The following is a 6,770-nucleotide window of genomic DNA, read 5'->3' on the forward strand; positions in this document are numbered from 1 at the left end:
GAGACAGAAATGGAGCTGCTTGAAGAAATGGAAGTTGCTATGCCCCTGGGAAATGAAAAAAAACATTTAGCAGTTGAAGCAGCAATATTACAGAGTTGATATCAAGAAAGGAAACTGTTTCCCTCCCCTTCTCCTGTGAGGGATTTTCCTTTTACTTGCTTGGTTTTTGTTTTTAATTTGTATTTTTTTTGTATTTAAATAAAAAAAAATACACTTGCACACACGTATATCTCATTTATTATATTAAAACAAATGTATACTATAATAAAGATTATACACACACTTACAAGCAAAATTCCCCCCAGACTATAGATTCCCATATCTGTGAAGAAAAATTACATTCTTGTCACTTTCTAAACTGGGAGTGGTAGTAAAGTGGAGTAGGATGTTAATGGCAGTAAGGACATGCAGAAGTCATCCATGTCTCTAATTCTAAATAGATCTGATAGAAACATTATCCTTGTACCAGGATCCAGGAGTCATTGGTCCATACAGAAGTTCAGCAGGACCTCAAACATGGTTTCTTCAGAAACAAACTGTGGATTCAGCAGCATATTGCTGAAAACAAGGTGTTCCAAATAAAAAACAGAAAATTTTGGATGGATTTTTTTTTTTTAATTATTTTTTAATCTGCTTTTTTTTACATTTCCAGACAAATTTGGAAACTCACAGCTGCAAAGGTTAGTAATCTGGGAAAACTGTGAATATAAAGAATGCTTTCATTTTCCTTCTCTGCAAGAAAAGTGAATATCCTTTCCATCTTCTCTGCAAGGATACTGTTGAAAACAAGTTGATTTCCAAAAAGTTCTATTCTTAGTTGATAGCTTCAACTCAGGGTATCTGTGTGTAGTTAGCCAAGAAACTGATTTACCCAAAGGCATCAGGCTGGATTAATCAATATAGTTATTATCCTATATACATTAATATCATTGCAGTTATGAGTCTGTCACTGCTTTTGTTGTTGGCTTCCTATCTAAAAGTTTTAAATGTGGATGAAAGATTCAGTTTGGACTAGAGGCTGGTAGACAAAGATGCCCTTTTAAAGTGCTGAGCAGATTTTTGGAAGTCCCTGCTCACAGGAGCCTTAATTTTTTTGTTTGTTTTTGTTCTTCAGAGCATCAGCCTGTGCTAGTTTTGAGTACTGTCGTGGTTTAAACCCAGTCAGGTAACTTGTTCGCTCACTTCCCCCCTTTCTTGCCCTCCCCCTGCTCCTGGAGGGACGGAGAGGAGAATCAAAAAGAATGCAACTCCCACGGGTTGAGATAAGAACAGTTTAGTAACTAAGGTATAACACAAATCACTACTGCTACCACCAATGATAATAATGATAAAGGAAATAACAAGGGAAGAGAATACAACACCTCAGCACCAGCTGACCGATAACTTGCCCCCCTCAGCCCCACCAAGCTCTGCTCGATACCTCCTCCAACCCTGCAGTCTCCGAGCCCTTCCGGCTAACTCCCCGTTACCTCCTGGGCATGACGTGCTGTGGTATGGAATACCTCTTTGGTCAGTTTGGGTCAGGTGTCCTGTCTCTGCTTCCTCCCGGCTTCCCCTCCTCCCTGGCAGAGCATGAGGCTCACAAAGTCCTTGGCCAGAACAAAACATCGCTATCAGCTCTGTTCCCAGGCCGAAAGTCAAAACACAGCACTGCACCAGCTACCAAGAAGGAGAAAAATGACTGCTACTGCTGAACCCAGGACAAGTACATATGTTATGATGTTGTCACTTGTTCACAGCAAGAGTTGGCTACTAATTCAGTTATCTGGTCTCTGAAAAATATAAAACTGTGGTCTCTTTTTTTGTTGAGCACATATGAATGACACCATCATTAGATATAGGAAGAATTATTTTTCTCCCTAACTTCTGTTGACCTGTTTTGATTATTTGTGCCTCCAGAGGACATCAAAATCAAAGCAAAATTGACAATTTTCACATAGGATTGAGTGAAAGCAATATATTCTTCACTAGTACTTGAGCAAGTTCATTAGTTTGGCTGGGTAGGTGCTGAACCTTGACTGAATTTCAGGTTCACTAAATAAGGTTCATAGATGTCTACCGAGGGTATTCCACTAGTAATGACTTTTAGTCTTTACCAAGCTGAGCAGAATTAAAACCAATAATGCAGCAATTTAGAGAGGAAAGGTTCACATTCCCCTTAAAAGCCATGAGCATTCATTCTCCTTCAACTTGTTTCTAAGGTAAATTTTAAAAGCAGAGCCTATAGACATCATGAAAATGAGTTCATAGCTTTTGTAAGCCATTTATCACGATTTATTGCAGTGTGAAGGTTTTTACTCTTTTGGCTTTTGACATACTTTTTGAAGCTAATTGAAGAGTAAACCTTACTTCTCTTTTTTGCTTTCAGATATTCTCTAAAGAAAAGTTTATCCTGTAACATGATTACAGTATGATCTTACCGTACAGATTCGTTAGGCCTCTGAAATGATATGTCATATTACAGGGATAAAGTGCTGAGTCTGCAGCTGGATTGGATGGAAGCGTAAAGAATAAAATCTCTGGAAATTATGTGGGTTAAAAAGAGGAATAAGGCCCACTAGTAGCCTTGGGCTCTTGGTCATACCTGGAGCTCTGCGACACTTTGAATCTCCCCCTAGATGTTCTAGTGACCATGAGTAAGATAATTCACAGTATTTTTGTTGCATTATCAGGCAGATATTGATCAACTTGTCTTTAATCTAAAGAAAAATGTAATTTATGGAAATCTTCCATGTGCAAAACAAAACAAAAACCCCTCACTTTTGAGTTGAATGGGTAGATGGTCAAACAGACATCTGGAATCTCTTTTCCTGAAAGCACTGGCAGGACAATACAGAGTAATTATAATGTTTTTGCTTTCCTCTGCTCCTTTTTTTGCAGGGGAATTTGTGACTTTCCTGGCACAAAATCTGTAACATTTTCTGGAATTAAACAAATCTGAGGCACAGAACAAGAGAAAATGGAAGTTCCTAAACCATCAAGATGAGCAGAAAAAAGCTGCAGCTCCTGCAGTAATCTCAACACAGAAGAGAGGTCAAGGTAGCTAAACCTTGTCATTCAGAGCTCCAGCCTGAGGAGTGGGAAGGAACAAAGCCCTGGTACTGATAAAGCGAGGTACCTCCACAAGACACACCACTGCAATTCTGCTGTTCCACCTTTTCTGCCAGCAAAACAGTTAACAGTGCTAACATTTAATCCATCATCTGTGGTTACATAAGTTAATGCTCCTGAGAAGCAGAAAAGGACTCAAAGGTCTCACAGGTATTGTTTTTGGCTTCCTGTTCCAAACATTCAATTAGTTGCAACTGATTTTGAAAAATTCAGTGGCAGCTGATGAAATGTAAAGATTTCTTTGTAGGAGAGAGAAGGTCTTTTCTACATAAGAAGATGGCACTGACTTGACTATCGTGGCCGCAGCATAGCATATAATAGCACATCAGCTTTCCTTCATATCGTGCAGTAATCAGATCCCATCCCCAAACAGGCTCAGAGATGTACAAAGGAAAGATGATAAGCATTTCATCTAAGATAGAAACATACTGAATTTATTTCTTTTCCAAGATTTGTGTGTCTAAGTATGTATATGATCTCTGAGTCAATTTGTTTACCTTCTAGGATTGCTCCGATAACATCTGGTAGAATGCAGAGATCTTTCACGCCAATGGACTATACAGTAGGATATAAATATTAACCAGACTGAATATTAACAGGTATTTTCCTCTCCTGTTCTCAATAATGCAGTTGAATTAAAAAAGACAGCCTTAGATGAGTTACCTACTAACTGCTATTCTACTTTGTATTCATAACTCTTCCCCAATTGCTTCTGCTCTGATGCATTATTGTGTCAAGAAAGTAATATTAACCTATTGCTGCTTCTCTCTACATATTAAGTAGAGTTAAAGAACAATGTTATGGTAATGAGAAAAGGAATTCCCTATTCTGGGAACTAGCAATGTATTAATAAGGTGGCAGACAGAAATAACTGTTTCTAAAAATACAGTACTTACCTCTTACCATTTTTTAAAACCAGCTCCAGTGTTTCATTTATGCTATGGGATTTGGCAGATGTTAAACTGCAGAGTTTCACTGTATTCAAACAAACATGTCAGTTTTAGGTCAGTGATAGCACAGACACATGCCAAATGGATGAGAATCTGCATTAATTTGAATTCAGTAACAAAATTCCTATTCAATTCAGTAGTGTAGGAACTTCCTCTTCAGGTAATTTATAAATAAAAAAATTCAAGGCTTGTTGGAGTCTGTCATCAAGCCCATTAATCTTTTTCATCCACTTTCACTACCTGTGCGAGGGCCTTTCCTCAGCTTTATCATGGCTTCAGGCGCAAGCTACATTACTTGGGTTTATTTGAAACAAAGATGTCAAACCCAAAGAGATGCTCTACTTTCTGTTTTGTTCCAGGCACAGAGATATCTTCAACTGCACGCTGTGATTCCTAAGCCTGGCAGTTTTACATGGTTCATATTCAGCTTTGTTACATCTGTCATGCAGGACAAATTAACAGGTACATGGCTGGAATACTGTGGCGGTCCTTCCCTTGGTATCTCCTGCCTTTTGGCCTTATTTCCACAAATGCAATAGATTGTCAGGAAGGAAAATTTACATGCTTTCTCTTTGGGCCCTTCATGTGTTTAAAATTGTGTTTCTGAGGAAGGCCTTTCAGTCAGATTTCTGTGTGACTACATCTTCTGTCATAAGCTTATCTTTGGCCCATGTAGGGATACTCATTAAAGGACAGACCAGTCCATAACTTACAGCCAGTTACGGTTATTTCATAAGTTTTCCTCAATGCCATAACACAGACAAGATGTAAACCTTGGGGAAGTCAGCTCTTTCACAGCCTAGAAGAATCTGAAATATCTTTCCCAGAATACTAAATCCAAACTTCCAAAACATTCCTTAGTGTTTGTAAGAAATTTTTTCTCACCTTTTTTCTGACACCAAAGAGGCAGACAGGTTATGGACAGCAGAAACTCAGCTTCTGTTTTGTTTCTTTTTTTTTTTTTTTCAGAAACCACAAAGAATCCATGACACTGTCTCAGCCTTTGTCTTTCTCTCTTATACTTTCAGACTGAGACTGTTTCAGTAAGTCCATAATAACACAAAAACTTTATTTCAGATAGATTGTTTCTATTTTCTCATACAGAATCAGTGTCTTGATGACTGATTTTTAATATTGACTCTAATTTTAGGCAAATAACCTCTAAAAAGTAAATGATTTTCAATGATAGACATTAAAGTACTAAATATATTGGTTAGACTTGATACTGAATGATTGGGTGATATGGTTTAGTGTGAGGTGTCCCTGCCCATGGCAGGGGCGTTGGAACTAGATGATCTTAAGGTCCTTTCCAACCCTAACTGTTCTACGGTTCTATGATTCTATGATTAGCCCATGAGGTGTTTTCTTTGTATTTGCAATGTTGCTTTGTTTTTAATGCAGAATGTAAATATTTCTACTTCACTTGAAATAAAAAATGGCTAAACTTCTTCTGATGTTATAAAATAAGTTGCAATCAATCGTATTGTTTCAATCGAGCCCTCAGACTGGTAGGATATTATTTCTGTAGCTCATTGCATCATTATTTTGGTACAATTAAAGCTAGCAGGGTCACTTTAAAATGATAAGATTTAAATACAATGCCAATACTTGTCTAGAAATTCTCATATTGAAGGAACTTTTAAGATAATGATATACATAAATCAGAGAATAGGATTATAACATTTATCAGTCACTTTGGGGAAGTAATTAGAGAAATTTAATGATTTCTATAGCATTGCATATGATTGGATTTTGTTTATTAATGGAAAAAATACTCTTCCAGCAATGTTGTGAGAATTTTAATGAATCTGAGTAGCCAAGACCTTTCAGTATCACTATGTCCTTAGCCTCACACTGCAATATTTTCAGCTCTAACCTGGTAATGAGTCCACACCAATGCCCTCAATCACAACACTCCCGTGCTCCTGGAAGTTCAGACCTCAGCTGAATTACTTTTTTACAGGCCCACTTTTAATAGCAACTCAAGGGAAGGACCCTGACAGTAGTGGCTTGGATCTCACATCTAACCAATGACCCAAGCTAACCTCAGGTACTTTGTGAGATCTTGCAAGATCACAGTCCAAGATAAAAGAATAACAGGAGAGGCAAGTTAAAAAAGGTAGCTTATTCTTTTGAGGTCAGCCTCAGCGTAAAAGGTTAACTCTGCTGGTCTGTTTGTAGTATTGATAACCTTGAAAGAAATGTTGATGGAATGAAACCACTTTGTGAAGAGATCTTTGTGTTACCCTGCACCTGGGCTGGAGTTAATACTAATTCTGTTCTGACAGAAATTACTCTGAAGGTTTCATATGGCCTGTTCTGGCTGGCTGCCACCCACTGTGGTTATTAAGCTGAGCTCTGCAGTTTGTTTCTTTATCTCAGGCTGTGTGTGCCCAAGCTTTCCCTGAGCTTTTGTTGTCAGTTTGCGTACATAAATATATTGAGGCCTCAGGACCACTAATACGCAGCGCTGTGGTATGTGTTTTTGTCTTGTTGAATACTTCATAATTCATCAGTGCTTGTATCTAGCTAGTGAATTTCAAAGACAGTACATCACCTTGTCCCTTAGGAAACCGAATCCTTCCTTTGGGGTTATAAGTGAATACTGCTCTGATGTCATGTCACACAGACACTGAAATATCTCCTGTGTTCAGGCCTCATTTGTCTCCCTTTACATTATCTCAGTACAGCCCTGTGCAAAAAAAATAA

This window comes from Pezoporus flaviventris, unplaced genomic scaffold, assembly GCF_033815535.1.
Source record: "Pezoporus flaviventris isolate CSIRO_AGI_PZ_B2104156 unplaced genomic scaffold, CSIRO_AGI_Pfla_v1 ptg000037l, whole genome shotgun sequence".
Classification (NCBI taxonomy): Eukaryota; Metazoa; Chordata; class Aves; order Psittaciformes; family Psittacidae; genus Pezoporus; species Pezoporus flaviventris.